Source organism: Mytilus edulis, chromosome 1, assembly GCF_963676685.1.
Source record: "Mytilus edulis chromosome 1, xbMytEdul2.2, whole genome shotgun sequence".
Taxonomy (NCBI): Eukaryota; Metazoa; Mollusca; class Bivalvia; order Mytilida; family Mytilidae; genus Mytilus; species Mytilus edulis.
The window spans coordinates 105,966,814-105,983,843 of record NC_092344.1 but is presented as its reverse complement, the minus strand read 5'-3'; the positions used below and the strand labels follow the sequence as shown (position 1 = coordinate 105,983,843).

Genomic DNA, 17,030 nt, shown 5'->3' with positions numbered 1-17,030 from the left:
TGTTTTAATATTTCATCTTTCACTGAGATAACACCATCAAGTAAAATATGTGAAACAAAAACAGAAAATTAAACAAACAGCAATAAAATAACTTAAGCAAGTGTCAATAAACCTGCACAAATAACATGAATAATATATCTAAGGTCATAAGCAAGTGACAATAAACATACAGCAATAATATATCTAAGGTCATAAGCATAAACATGCAGCAATATTATACATTGTATATCTAAGGTCATAAGCAAAAGACAATCAACATACAGCAATAGTATATCTAACATGTCTAAGGTCATAAGCAAAAGACAATCAACATACAGCAATAGTATATCTAAGGTCATAAGCATAAACATGCAGCAATAATATATCTAAGGTCATAAGCAAGTGACAATCAACATACAGCAATAATGTATCTAAGGTCATAAGCATTTTAAAAAAAACATGCAGCAATAATATATCTAAGGTCATAAGCAAGTGACAATCAACATACAGCAATAATGTATCTAAGGTCAAAAGTATAAACATGCAGCAATAATATATCTAATTTCATAAGTATTAACATACAGCAATAATATATCTAAGGTCATAAGCATAAACATACAGCATTAATAATATATCTAAGGTCATAAGCAAGAGAAAATAAACAGGTCTTGTATAAGAATATTAACAGTATCCGGGACAAGTTTGCAATTCCGCTGAGTGCAAAAGTTGTCACCTTAATTTTTGGAGTTAAGTCAAAATGAAGTTGATAACTTGATTGGTATTGGTTCTCTGATATTTGTCCTAAATATGTTTGGCTCTAGCACCACTGCTGAAAAAGTAATGCCCCTTTTTTCAACAATTTCCTCAGAGGAAAAAGAGTTTTCCTCAAGGGAAAAAGATTTCCCTTAGGGAATTTGCTGCATAATTATTTCCTTTGAGGAAATTCTTTTTCTTTTGAGGAAATTTGCCGCTTCAAATTTTCCTTTGAGGAAATTTCCTCTATAAAGGAAATCATTGTTCTTCAAATTTCCTCTAAGGAAATTTCTGAACATCAAATTTCCCTTAAGGAAATGTTTTTCCTCTATAAAAATTTCATAACAGTACAAACATTGACAAACAGTATAAATATATTTTCTCCTAGACTAAATTATTGATCATGTTGATACAAAAGATTATATAAAATAAACACTTTTCATGTCAAATTAACTTGTCTTCTGTTTCAGCTGCTGTGTATAATTATTCTACCCCCTACATAACAGTTCAGTGCATAAATAATTCCATTCACAAGACATCTTCCTTCAATTGGTTGAATAAATTTTGGCAACTTGTTCTTCAAACATCTTCTCTGTATATTTGATATGATGGAGAGCCATGTACATAATATTATGTACATGAATGGATAACGCATGTGTTTATTTCGACAACAAACATGACAAAGATACTATTTTTTTTCTTAATTTCTCCATAATCCATCAGTGAATATGTAGGTTGTTACATTTTACACCATTGTGTCCTTGTACATCTTTGATAGTACTCCATTTTGTTTATAGCAATTTTGTAGAATTTTTTCTATTTCTTTTCCCAGAAAAACACACAATTGAGTTCATTTCACATTAATTAATCCAATTAGCACATTATGTAGAAAAGTATTAACAAATAAGTTTCCTCTTCAGTATAGACTTGCAGGACCTGACGATGATCATAAAAACCAAGATATCTGACCTATAAATACACAAAATAAAGAAGTTATAAACATGATAAATGGAGAAAAAAACAGCAATATAAATAGGCTTATTTTATCATGTTTTAATTAAAGTCATAAGAAACCTCAAATTAAAAAAAAATATGTATAATAATTATGTTTTTTTATAACTAAATGGATAGTTTTCATTATGCAACTTAAGTACATATACTTTTTTCTGAGGAAAATTCTTTAATTTGTCCACATTTAGAAGAAGTTTACTTATTTTTAATTGCTTGCTTCCAGGAAGCAATTCGCCGATACATATTTTCCATATACATAGTGACCCGAGCGTAACCCTCCTCGTAAAAATCCGGTGACCACAATATGCAAGGATCTGTCATTGAAATAAACAAATAGCTGATTATACATGTTAAACACGTGCTCAATACCCATGCTTTTTGTGATTTGTTTACTATAAGGTGGCAATCGGTAAAACTCAGCTTCAAAACACGGCATTTAATGAGCAGCATTATTTGTTAAATCATAACAAACAGAGAGAAAAAAAAATGACGATTTATATGATATACTTGTGAAAATAATGATAAAATCGTGCACAGAGGACTAAGTTTATGATGTATACATGCATTGGTTCAAAAGTTGGACAAACTTTATTTTTCATCACTCACTCGTTTCATATGTCTTTAACATTTGAGAAACTTTCATTTGATATTCTTACTTGTCATGCTTTATATGAGTTCTCTTATTTCAGTGCTTTGTGTCCAAGATTAAATATTCGTTGTTTAGTGCCTTGCAGTGAAATTTAAAGTTTAGCCACTTGCAAAAGTTGTTATAGACTGTCCTATATTATGGTCAGGTAAAAGGTTGAGTGCTCACAGACATGATATTTTTTTATTAATTGTTATTGTTTTTGAACATGTTGAACTAAATTGGATTGTTTAAATCTTTTCATGTTGGGATCTTTATTGGCTGACCTATAAAGAAAGTGTTGTCTCATTATTGAAGACCAGCCCATCATTGGCCTTTAATTTCTTGCATCCACTTCTTTGAACTCTGGTGGATAAGTCACTCATTTACCATACCACATCTTCTTATTTTTATAAGAGTCATCATTCAAAGGCAATTACTTTTATCATGTTTATTACTGTAATTCAAAAATTATCCAGAGGTTTTTAGAAATGCGATTAATGTGACTGGGTGAGTATCGCAAAAATAAGAAATCATATTTTGATAACAGAAACATATATATATCATGTATATATAATTGATGCAGATTTTTTTTGTAATCACAATAAGTTGTCCATTCCCTGAAAAATAATAAATGCAAGCAATAATTTCTGAATTTACAGTATATAGAAGTGGTCTTACCATTTAGGCCTTGTTGTATTCTGTTTATCTTGTTTTGTCGCTCATTTCTATTGAAACTGTTTATATTTTTCATTATTTTTCTATATTTCTTGTCCTATAAAACATAAAAAGGGTAAAAACTATTATTAAACATCAGTATTTTCTTTATATACAATAATATTTAATAAGAATGGAATATTTGTGCTATTTCATTTCACAAACTTTTGGTCAGTCATGACTTTCAAAGACTTTCACCCTGGTCAATAGTTTAAAAAACAAACATTCCCATACTTTTTCTTGGTGTTCGTACTAATTTTTCATTGGACAACAAAAACATGATTCAACTATTCTTCTATGATTTGTTTTGCTTGACTACGTTAAACTCTGAAATATTGTTTACAGTATAATCTGTATGTGTCTAACTCATCAAAATTTCAAATTAATATATAAATAACCAATAAGAATGCTATGCATGGCTCAGCTTGATACAAACGTACACTTTAAACCCTGAACAGTTGGAACAAGTATGGACACAACATTCAATTCAAACTTTTCTACATTGGTTAGAGGTATAGGGGGAGGTTGAGATCTCACAAACATGTTTAACCCCGCCGCATTTTGCGCCTGTCCCAAGTCAGGAGCCTCTGGCCTTTGTAAGTTTGTAAGTCTTGTTTTATTTTAATTTTAGTTTCTTGTGTACACTTTGGAAATTAGTATGGCGTTCATTATCACTGAACTAGTATATATTTGTTTAGGGGCCAGCTGAAGGACGCTTCTGAGTGCGGGAATTTCTCGCTACATTGAAGACCTGTTGGTGACCTTCTGCTGTTGTTTTTTTATTTGGTCGGGTTGTTGTCTCTTTGACAAATTCCCCATTTCCATTCTCAATTTTATGGATACAACTCTGAATTGTAAATTTGGATTGTGATTCAATAGTTGATGCAGCATAGGTTTCTGACATTGAATGAATGTGGTCCAAGTACTTAAAAATTTTAAATTGACAATTAACCTCTAAAATGGTCCAATATTCAAAATCTTAATACATGGTTAGATGCAGCATATCAACATGATCAACATGATCAAAGAACCCAAATAATTCATTATTTGATGAAATCAAATAAAGTTCAATTTTGGACCCTTTAGATCTCAATGTGGACCAATTTGTTAACGGGCCAAAATATCAAAAATCTAAATGAATGGTTAGATTAAGCATATCAAAGAACCCCATATATATATATATTCAATTTTTTTGAAATCAAACAAAGTAAAATATTGGACCCCAATTTGGACCAACTTGAAATTTGGGCCCATACTATAAATCTAAGTAAATATTCAGATTCAGCATATTAACATGATTAAAGAACACCAAGAGTTTAAATATTATTAAAATCAAAATAAGTTTAATTTTGGACCCTTTGAACCTTAAGATAGACCAATTTAAACAGGACCAAAAAACTAGGAATCTAAATACACAGTTAGATTTGGAATATATATATATCAATGAACCCCAATAATTCAATTTTCTATAAAATCAAACAAAGTTTAATATTGGCCCCTTTTGGCCCCTAATTCATGTAATTTCTAAACTCTGGACAAAAACTCTGGTCACAAACCCTGTGTTTGAGTTTCATAGATTTCTGTTAACTTATACTAAAAGTAATTATGCGAAAACTAAGTGTCTTCGGACTACCACGACTACATGATAAAATTGAAAATTGGAATGGGGAATGTGTCAAAGACCCCCCTTTTTTTGACTATCAATGCATTTGAATGGGGACATGTAATTAACCCCCCCCCCTTTTTTGTCCTGGGTTAGGAAACCCCTTTTTAAAATGACTGGATCCGCCCCTGAAGGGTCTATCATTAAGTTTGACAACTTCAGACATACTACTTTACCAAAAAAATTGACACATTTCATCCAATTTAATTTCATTCTTTACTTGCTATTTCATCCATAATATTTTAAAGAAAGAAATTTGGAAGGAGTATGATTTTAATTTGCAAGTTATACACTATCCAAACTAGAGACCTAATAGGGTAGATATATACTTGATTAAGGGAGCTACCATTTGATTTTTATGGGGGGGGGGGGGGCTAGGATGAAAAATTTTATCCTGCATTTTTTTTTTAGCTGTAATCTCTGTCCTGGCTTTTTATTTTTCACTCTGTTCGTTCCTGCCTTTCTTTTTTTAGTTTATCCTGACTTTTTTACCAAAATTGTCGTCCTGACTTTTTTTTTGCTAGTGTCTCATCCTGCCTTTTTTTTCTTCTCAAAACTCTTGTTCTGCCTATTTTTTTCAAATTTCATCCTAGCCCCCCCCATAAAAATCAAATGGAAGCTCCCTAATTTAAATCAAACTTGGGGTGACTGGGGACAAAGATTTAAGGGAATAGTTGACAGTTTACCTACAATGATCTAGCTTCATGGCAATGGCATACATTACAGACTACATGTACATCATGTACATGGTCATTCTTAATTGTGTTTAAACTTTGGGAGTTCATTTTTTTAATGTTTAAAGCTAACAATTTCAACTACATACATTTATCAAGATTTGATTCTACATTTATATATAATTGTGTATGTCACATGTATGTACATGATGTATTTTAATGTAAAGCATCTGAAAACTCATTAGCCGTTTCATATTTATTTCAGTTCTTCAAAAGGCAAATTTATATGAGCCTATGCCTGAAAACAGAGATTTCTTATTAAGGAGAAAGCCCCGCCCCCCCTTTTTGGTGTGAAATATTTTGTTGATTATATAGGGAATCACTGAAGCATGACTGGAGCAAGCACCCCCCTCTGCCCCCCCCCCCACCAAAAAAAACAACAAAAAATTAAAAAAATGGAAATTTCTGGATCTGCCCATGTCAACCTTTCACTCAGGTCATTGGTGAAGAGTTGTCACACAAAATAAATGATATCAAATGTTCATATGTATAATTATGTTTTAGCTCGTGTATGTGTAAGGAGGCAACCATTAATTTGATTTGTAGGGCGAACAGGGTGAATAATCTTGTCTTGTAAAACTTGTGCTATAAATAAAAATTAATACATTTCCATTTAAAAATCCGTCAGCCCAATCTCATCCAGTGAAAAAGATTATTATCTGTTTTCGAAATTATATGGAAGTACTTAGTAGTTCAGACGCATTGCAAGGCATTTTTCTAAGGAGACGTGTAGACTCATTTAATTGGGGGAATGGAACCAATGAATTGATAGGATCCGATATGATCTTCCCAGTACGGAGCACCTATTTTTTTAGGTAATTATTATTAGTGTCGGTGATCTCACAAGTAAATCAGAGAAAATATTGCATGCAAATTAATGAGCAGAGAAGAGACAATTATCAACTTGTGTATTATTCATTTTCTCGCAGTTATTTACGGTAAATTAACTATATGTATATATATATATGTCGTGTACATGTTATTATTTTGTACAGGTTATTACTTGTACAAACATTTTATACAAGTAATTACTTGTATGAAGCCATCATACAGGTTATTACTTGTACAAAAACTATTGTACAAGTAATTACTAGTACAATTTTTACTGAGAAAAAGATAATAACTTGTACAAATCATTATTCTACCTATGTGATTTTCTCAACAAATGTTTCGTATTAAACAAATTATTTATGAATAAAACCTAAAGGTATAAACATTCAACATGTGTGTACTTTTTGTTTATCAAATATATGAGCAAAACTTTACAAACAAAAGTCAAAACTAAAGTGTTAGATGGAAAAGAGTGTCAAACCAAATAGGATGATGAAATGAATAATTTTGGCATGACAATAACTCTTCTATAATTCGACATTCACACACAGAAGAATATTTAAGTAATAAAATCAAGTTCCAAAAAGACAGCACATCAAAGATATTTCTAACGGCAGTTTGTTGTTTTTTAGTGTAGCAGAAATCAAAAATCATTCGCTAAGGAGGCGAAATTATTTTTTTATTGTACAGTTGATAGTCCGAATGACTGTAGAAATATAAAATAATTGTGCTGAATATTGCCTAAAAATGGATACAAAATAGACACAAAAGTTGGAATCATGATAGGTTTAATGAGTCAAAATACATCAAAAAGATTCAGAGACAATGTTGGACATACCAGAGAACACTGAGTTTAACGTCATGAAAACAGTACAATTGCTTACTTTAAGTGGTGACCAGGGTCATGTTGACTGCAGATGTCAAAGTGGCAGTAAGACAGGTACATGTACATGCAAAAGGTTGGGCTTATCGTGTAGTTCCAGATGTCATGCGTCCTTGTCTTGTGTAAACCAATAGGTTATTTGATTTATCAAGCTTTACTTTTGTTTCCAATATAAGATATTACATATGCTTGAAATTAAATGGTAGAAGGGTTTTCATCTTATTTTTCATTTTAACGGCTTTGCCACTTTGCACCAATAGTATGTATGTGTCAACAAGCTGTTAAGCTAAATTTGCTCAAGGTGTCATGTTACCTTATGTTGTTACTTTGCGTTCGTTGTTTTTTTTTGTAATATTCTAATATTTAAAAAAAAATGTCATTGATACTCAGTTGATAAAACCAAACCCAATATAGATTTTAAAAAACATACGCTGCATGATAAGAATAAATTAAAAAAAGAACGAATAAATACATACCCAACAATTGACAAAAATTCCCTGACTTACAAACCAAAAGAAAGGAGTTTTATATAAAACATTAAAACCAAAAGAAGAAACACATATAACCCAAGGATATTGTGTTGTACAAGTTATTATCTTTTTCTCACCAAAAATTGTACAAGTAATTACTGGTACAATTGTATTTGTACAAGTAATAACTTGTGTGATGGCATCATACAAGTAATTACTCGTACAAAGTTTTTGTACAAGTAATAACCTGTACAAAATAATAAAATGTACACGACATATATATCACAAAACAGGTGTTCGGTTCTAGTACTATACAATTTAGTAAAACTGCTATATTTTGGGGCCGAAAAGGGGTCTTACTGAACCTACTCCTTTATAAATCTTTTAAGTAGGAATGCGTGGGTTCCATTTCATGAGACCTACACGGATTTTTTTATAAAATAAATTTAAAAATTATAAATACAGTTTTCAATTCTTTCCCGGCATAGATAAAAAAAATATGAAAATTAATCTTTTGATAATAATACGATATGGTTTAATTATTTCACTTCATTATAATGATAAATCCTTTAAATCTGAAATGTTTAATTAAAACGAATTTATCATTTTGATCTACCGATAAACTTTAAATTGAAGTGACATGGTCAGTTAAGTAACCTGATTAGTTGCATGGCTGATTACCATCTTACAGGTGACCCAGTAATTTTCCATATGACACTAGCGTGTACCCTTGGGGTGTGTATAACTTATTTTTTGGGGAACATCCTGTCCACGTGTAATACTTAGCATATATTGCAACATTTGACATTAAACAAATTTTCTTTGTAGCATCGGAGGCAATTTCATGTTCAACCACACAGAAAATTTCACAAAAAAAATATGATAAAATCATAAGAAAAAGAATAAGAAATACTAACAAATAAATTTGGCATTAATAAAACGGGGATTCGTGTATTCAAGAGCTTATTTTCAGTGGACAACAACAAATGGAAGTTTTTAACGACCTTGACTGGCTATAATATATATATAGCACTTGCACGGTCGTTCCAGTGGACATATTTCATACCAGATTACCTATTCTTTTTATATATATGACAATTATTGTTCAATCTGATACATGTACCTATAATGTACAGTATTTTGAACAGCTTCAAATATATGGGGTCCGTAGTAATACCGCAAAGGATCTCCTTAGTGCACTAAGAACAAAAATGTGCACTAAGGACCTGATGGAATGATACAACTGTTACAAAGGACATGGCATATAAAAATAATAATTTTAAATTTTACAATTATACCTTTTTTTAATTAGAAAGTTATCGAATGTGTATTCGACACGTGCCTAAAAAAATTGATTGTCACCTTTTTAGTGTAATAGGTAGAAATTCACGTTCGCTCAACCTTGACCCGTTCATAATCTGCTAGTATACTGTTTAAACATGACTGTATATATGGTATTTTAAATTGTTCTCTATTTTTTTCCCATTTGTTTGTTTCTGCCGTATTTATTCTGTCTGTTATGATTTTTACTTCTAAAGTAATAAAGTATTTTCAACTCTTTTCAGTTTGGGAATTTTTAATCCTTTTAATTTTAAAAAGACAAATAATTGTGAACACTTCACGGAAAAGTGAGGATTTATATTTGGTTGCTTAACGTCCAGTTGCCAATACTTCATTCATTTTTCTGATGTCAGGGACCATGCCTCACAGCAAGGTTTTATAAGGATAGAACATAGGCAAATGCAAATAGATTCTATTGACTATATCTTTGCTGCTTTGGTCTCTGCATGTATACATAATGATTCATTATGTTTTATGGGATACTTAACTTCTGTTCTACAAATTTTATATTAAAATATATTCTGATTTTTCATTTTTAATGAGATTTTAGTTTCTGTTGATTAGAGGCAGTACAAAAAACATGTTTTAATCATAATTAAGATGAACCCAGCCCCCCCCCCCCCTGTCAACGTGACACCCAACCACACCGCTTGAAAATCTTAAAATATTTTTTAATGTTATCTTTACTATATATTGAATAGGGTGACACGTTTCCGCTACATAATAACCAGATAAAATGGATCTATACAAAAAATATTTCAAGATTGTGGTTTCTCAAACATATGGGAGTCACAAAATTTTGTTAATAAAGAATGGTTAAAAACTGTCATAAAGCAGAGATTGTTAGATCAATATATTCAGAACTGGAATTCCCTCATTCAAAATTCGTCAAAAGGTATAAACTACAAAAATTTTAAGAAAAACTTGAAATTGAAGAATATTTTAATATTTTGGACTTCAAAGACGCTATTGTTTTTTGTCGGTTTCAAACGACTAATACTAAGTTGCCGATTGAAACAGGAAGATGGCAAAACGTAATCAGAGAAAACCGCTTTTGCAGTCTATGTAACAATCGACAAATAGGTGACGAATATCATTTTATATTTGAATGCAAATTTTTCAATCAAAAACGAAAAGAGTTTTTAACTGCATATTTTACAAAACGGCAAAATACAGTTAAATTCTCTGAAGTTATGTCAAGTACAAGAAAACCAGTTCTGAAGAAGCTTTGTTTTTTTTATAGAAAATATAAATACTTGTGCTTTGTCGGCCCGTGCTTGTACTCCTGGCTTGTAACTTTTGCAACATCTCTCGCTTGTTTTGTACATATTGTTAAATATTTATTGTTGTATTTGTTATCTCTGTACCGATGTAATGCATTTGCTTTATGAGAATAAAGATATATATAAAGTAAGAGGATCAAAGGATTTAATTAAGACAATCCAAGACTGCTACCTCTATATTTTATTATACATATCTTTATTAGCCTCATTTAGGGTGATACAGCAATTGCAAAACGGGTAGATACGATCTGTAATCAAATAATTAAACTAATCAAAAGTTTATTTAGAGTACCCATATGCCGGATGAACAAAAAGTTTGCCATTTATTGAAAAACATATGGTTTTATATAACAAGAAAACTTCTCTAGTATTCTAAACATTTATCACGTACCCCCTCCCCCAAACCTCCGCTTCAAGCTCTAGATTCGCGCCTACACATTGTGAATTATATTTCTTACATCACGATGCTTATTACATTATAAGGGTCATTTTCAAAAAATGTCGAATTTTGAAATTGAAAAAAATATTAAAAGTTACTTGTTCAAACAACCCTCTACATAAGCAAATCCAAACAAACAGTACTTTAAGAACAACATATTAAAAGATGCAATCTTAATGATGTCATACAAAAATATGTTGAAACATTTTTTGATCGGTGGTACATTATTTTGTCTATCCTGTTACCATTTTCAAAAGAAATTTTGGGTTATTAAGAAAAGGTTTAGATAAAATGTTAAGCTTGTTTTACGTAGACAATTAGATGGTTTTCAAGAGAATAAACTTCTATATATATTCATTCTGTAATATAATAGATTATTTGCCAATTTAACAGGTTGTACTGAAAAATGCCTCTAAAAATTGGTTTTCAAAGGTTGTAAAAATTACCACCAGTAATGCATGTCTAAGATAGCAATTCATATTGTTCGGCATTTTTTCACCCTTTCAAATAAACCCAACATCGAGTAAATCCCTCATAAGTTAGTTTACTTTTCTCTATATTTCATTGGTAACAGGAACGTACGTTTCTGATATATTACTATATAAAAGTCTATCCTGTTACCTTTTTGTCTATCCTGTTACCGATATCAGTATTGCACCTGCGAATGCTTATTTGGGAAGATTAATACGTTATAACCTTAAGATGACTTCAAACAATGAAATATTTCATTCGTTTTGCACCTATATGTTAAGATAAAAAAATGAACGACGTTTTTGTCTACAATTGTCTATCCTGTTACTGTAACCATAGCAACCATAGTAACAGGATAGACATAACAGGATAGACAAATTTCTTCGTTTTTGATTGCTGTTGTGAAATAACTACTCCCTTTGGTAAAGTGATTACGTTTTTCTATTGTGAATTTGGTTTCCAACACGTTATTGCACTTTTTACAAGTATACTGTTGGTGTATTTAATCAAAATTGGTGGCAACAGCATAGACATGAAAAAAAGTACGCTATATTTTTTTCACTAAATGTCTTGAAATTTATTTTCTCTACACTGTCGTTCAAGAAACGAGGCGTTTTAAATGTAAAGATTACTTTGCACTTTTGAGATCAACACTGACTGATTCAATATTCATAGGGAGAATAATTTCACGGCTGATTTAAGTAGCGGTAACAGGAAAGACATGAACCTCCTGTACGCAGATTCAATTAAGTTTGTAGATAATATGTTACATACAATGATATAGAAGCTACGATTTTTCGTTAGAGTAATATTAAACGTTCTTAAAAAGTCCCTTTTGCAGATATCAAGGCGATCAGAAAATCGTAAAAAAATCATTTGAAATGTGTTTTTCTGACACTGTACGCAGACAAATACCCCCAAAATGGGTCTTAAATGCAGTTTAATCTTATCAAAATAGATGTAAGGTGTGTTTATTATTAATGTTCTGAATCACAAATCCGACAAGCTTTCATTTAAACCATTACAACTGAAATTTCCATTAGAAATAAAAAAGTTAGCATGGGTGTACTGAAAATTCGACATTTTTTGAAAACGACCCATAAAATAAAATGGTATTCATCTTCAATTGTTGAAATAAAGATGAATTGTTAAAAAAAAGCATTGACATCAGTTTTAAAGTTATTGTTCATAGAAGACAGTTATGATTTATAGTCTCTTTTTAAAACGTAATATAATTTTACCTCTTGGAGTTTTTCTATATTACTTCTGTAATCGGATTTTGAAGAACCCCACGGACACCACATACTCTCATGCATATGTCACTCATTCAAGGTATAATGATAATATATGTAAACTCTTCTGTTGTTAACAAGGAAACGAAATCTCAAAAGCATTTTTGTCTCAATTAGTATCTCAAAATAGGGTTCTTTAATTTAAAAAAAAGCTTGCATAGCAATTTCCTTAAAAACAAAATATAACAAAGGCAAAGTTTTAATACACAAAATTCATTTTTTTTTATTTTTCTTTCATAAACTTGAAATTTTACCACGTTAAACCGTTAGGTTTATTCAACAACAACCATTAGTTATCAATAAGTAACGATAAAAAGACAATTGTTTATTGGATTAGGTTGATTGAACATGATGATTAGTGAATTTGCAATAAGCCGTTGGTCACGTGCCGAGTGGCACGCGTTGATTAAAAAGTCATTTAACTTCAAAATTACAATATCTATTGATACCTAACTTTACAGATATGAGGTATTTAATCATATCCTCCTATATATCCATATTCTCTGTGATCTTAAAACATCGTTTTAGTGTCCTCAGAGACATATATACACATGTGTATATATGTCTCTGGTGTCCTTAATGCAAAAACTTTCTTCTTAGTCAGCGCCATTAAGAATTCCTTTGCGGTATTTATACACACCGAAATATATGGCCTTATTTGTAAAACACCCACTGAACAACTGAAAATACCACAGTACTTAGTGTCACTAATAGTCAAATTATTGTGCCGTGAAAACTGGAAATGAAGTTTAACGGGACATAGGAAATTACAAAAATATTAGAATTGTTTACTTACATAGTGTAAGCGGGATGCGGGAATCTAAAAAAAATAAATAGTAACTATAAAGCGAGATCCGTGAACAGAACCCCCAATGAGACCCCATTAGTTGTGGCTTATTTTTGGTCTTTTTAGCTAGTTTCCTTCCCCTACATTACTTGTAACTTGATCGTTTTTGTAAAGCAGCACTCGAGGTCTAACAGTATATTACCAAGAAATGCACAAAATATTGAAAAAGAAGGTTTAGAAAATTTAAATAATGGTATGCACACACACTCCCCTGTCGGCACAGACAATTATATTTTTGTAAACGCGCCAAACTCATTTCTTCCACAGTGAGACAAGCTTTACAATGTTGATGGTGGTGAAAATCTAGTCCAAATAATTATGACGTCTTGCAAGGCTATTTTATTTCTGGAACGCTTTCCTCTGACGAAGCCAAAATGTGAAACCAAATCAACAAGAAGTCTAACATTTATAATAGAACTGAATATAAAATCGAAATGTAAATGGGGAATGTATCAAAAGACCAAAGAGCAGATAGCAGCCAAAGGGCACCAATGGGTCTTCAATGCAACGAGAAAATTCCACAACCCGAGGAGGGGTTCCTAACCAAAGACAATTGGGGGGGGGGGGGGGTCCAACTACATGTCCCCATTCAATACAATACAATACAATATGCTTTATTTGAAAAACACTCCGTCACATTGACATGTGAAACAAGAGGTAAATTACAAAATACAATCACATACAATTAGAAAAAAAAATAAAACAACTTAGAAATAAAATATATGGAAAATTACTTTATATTATAATATTTTAACATTATAATATTTTAGTTAACTTTGAAATGAATATAGACACATTTTTAAATAATAAGTTAATATTTGTCAATGACAGTTAGTCCTTTCATTTTTGCTTAATTCTGATATTTCACATAGTACTCTGGAATATGCTGATTTCTGATATTTTTTAACTAATAAAGAATTGCATTCAAATAAATAATGGAATTCATTGCCAATTGCAGTTAAACACAGATTGCATGTCCTTTCTTCTTTTGGAATGACTAATACCATCTTCCCAGCTCTACTGGGATTGTACATTGCAGCATCTTAATTTTGAAATATATTTACGTTCGAATGGTGTTAATTTTAAAATTCAAATGCATTGATCGTCCAATAAAGAACAATGTAGAAAGGGGGGTACAACATGTCCAACCCTCAGACCCTCCTGGATCCCTGCCTGTGAGGCATGCTTTAGCTTGCCATTAAACAAAAATGTATACTAGTTGAGTGATAATGGACGTCAGATTAAACTCTTTGATATTAAAAAAGAAACTAAAATAAAAATCATACAAAGGTCACAAAGGCCATAACTTCTGGCTCCTGACGTGGGAAAAGTGCAAAATGCAGTGGGGATGAAAGCCTTTACTGTAAATTCCTGAAATTACAATTATATAAATCATCTCACATCTTTGCGCATTTCTTGAAATTGGTCATATTAATAAATGCATGCAATATTTTCAGAAAATTTCAATATATAGGCTTTTTAAAAAAAGTAAATCTTGTGCATGATTTATCAATGATTATACTTGCACAATTAACGCATGTTGTTCTCAAAACTAAGAGGTGTCTATGCTATTTATGACAATTTTCATGGTTCAGTGGTTATAGTTAAGTTTTTGTGTTTTGGTCTGTTTTTCTCATACTTTATGCATTAGGTCTACTATATTTGTTGTATGAAATGATTGTAAGGTGTACATGTCTAGTGGGATGATGTCATCTGACCTTGACCTCATTTTCATGGTTCAGTGGTCAAAATTAAGTTTTTGAGTTTTGGTCTTTATCTATTAAATACTATAAGCCATAGGTCAACTGTATTTGGTGTATAGAAATATTTTTTGATCTATATGTCAGTGGCACAGGTTTTATTTGACCTTGATCTCATTTTCACGGTTCATTGATCAGTGTTTTTGTGATTTGGTCTATTTTTCTTAAACTATAAGTAATACATGTAGGTCAACTATAATTGTTGCATTGAAGCCTTGTTCATTGTTGTTAGCTGTATATGTCTGCCTGGCATGGTTCATCTGACATTGACCTCATTCTCATGGTTCAAAAGTCTTTATTTATTTATCTTGGTTAATGTTAAGTTTATGTGACAGTTGTGATAAAGCTTTATACTTAGGACTATCAACATATTATCAATGATTAGTAAAAGAAGGCGAGACATTTCAGCGTGTGCACTCTTCTTATTAAACACACATTAATATACATCATGTACATTAAACAGCAAAAAAAAATATTGATGCAAGATGCCATTCAATAATAACTTTTACTCTTTTATGTATAGGACAAGAACTATAGAAGATACAGAGAAATTATAAACAGCAGAAATGATAGGCAATTTAAAATTTGCAGAAGCAAACTAAACCTAAATGGTAAGGCCACTTTTATTTATTTTTTAAAGTTGTTGAACTTGAAAGATGATAATCATGATTACTATAAAAATTAAAAGATGTGGTATATTAAATATGAAAACTATCATGGCTTTAAGAAAGCAATTGTAGGCCTGTGACGACCTTCAATAATGAGAAAATCCATACCCTATAGTCAAAGAAGGCAGCTATAAAAGACCCAAAGATGAAAAATTGAAACAATCCAACATGTCCAAACTGTAAAACTAATTGCCTAGTTTATTACAAAATAAATTACAAAAAATAAATATAACCGGTATGAAACAACAACAACAACCACTAAATTTTAGTGTCAGACTAAACTTACAAAAACTACAGGCTCTGAACTTTGGACAGGCACAATAGGAATATGGCAACCTATGATGTAAATTTCCTGCAAACACAGACTGGACTAATGTAAATCAACTAATTTTTCGCGACTACTTTATTTTGCGTTTTATACTTTCTAGTCTTACATCACAGCTAATTATTTTTCGCAAGGTTCAAGTTTACTGAATGAATTTTAATAAAGAAAGATACATATGAAAAACATTTATTGCTGTTTCTCTCTCCATTTATAACATTTTATTTGTTTATTTTGTGTATTTATAGGTGATCAGACATCTTGGTTTTCATGATCAATAGGTCATTACTGAAGAGGAAACTTAAAGTTGAAATTTATTTACAAAGTGCATAATTGGATTAATTTGAACTGGAATGTGTGCTTTCCTGCAAAAAAGAAACAGGAAATTTCATCATTATCACATGATAATGCCAATAAACAAAATGGAGTTCTATCATAGATACACAAAAACACTATTGCATAAAAGCAACAACATATTATATATATTATTCGAAAGAAAGGAGAATGCAGAACAAAGGAACACCAGTTTTATCCACTCATTTATATCGCTCCCTCATATCAAATATACGGAAGAAGATCATTGAAGAACAATTTGCAAAAATGTTTTCTCTTAGAATTGAAGGAAAATGTTATATAAAGTGAATGGAATAATGTATTCACTGAATTCTTACGTAGTGGATTGAAAACTGTACACAAGCTGAAACAGAAGAAAATTTTAATTTAAAATAACACGAAAAGTGTATATTTTATTATTTAATCTGCAAATATATAAACAAATTCTTTAGAACACCACAGATGGTATGACATTCAAATTGGTTGCTTATTAATTTATTGCATTGAAACAATTACAAAGAAAACAGAATCATTTGCTACAATTTTTTTTTATAAATCATTGTTAAATTTTATAAAAAGTATGAACAATACCTAGATCTAAACATGCT

The 17,030-nt window shown here is 30.8% G+C and overlaps 2 long non-coding RNA genes across 2 annotated transcripts; one reads left to right on the top strand and one right to left on the bottom strand.

Moving 5' to 3' along the window:
- Positions 1–1,569: 1,569 nt before the first annotated feature.
- On the bottom strand, positions 1,570–6,146 carry LOC139499085 (uncharacterized). The gene is made up of 3 exons (XR_011658101.1): positions 6,088–6,146; positions 3,050–3,143; positions 1,570–1,701 (listed from the first exon to the last, which is right to left on the bottom strand). It is a non-coding gene; the product is annotated as an uncharacterized lncRNA (long non-coding RNA).
- Positions 6,147–13,441: 7,295 nt separating this feature from the next.
- On the top strand, positions 13,442–16,450 carry LOC139499080 (uncharacterized). The gene is made up of 3 exons (XR_011658099.1): positions 13,442–13,532; positions 15,623–15,710; positions 16,338–16,450. It is a non-coding gene; the product is annotated as an uncharacterized lncRNA (long non-coding RNA).
- Positions 16,451–17,030: the final 580 nt, after the last annotated feature.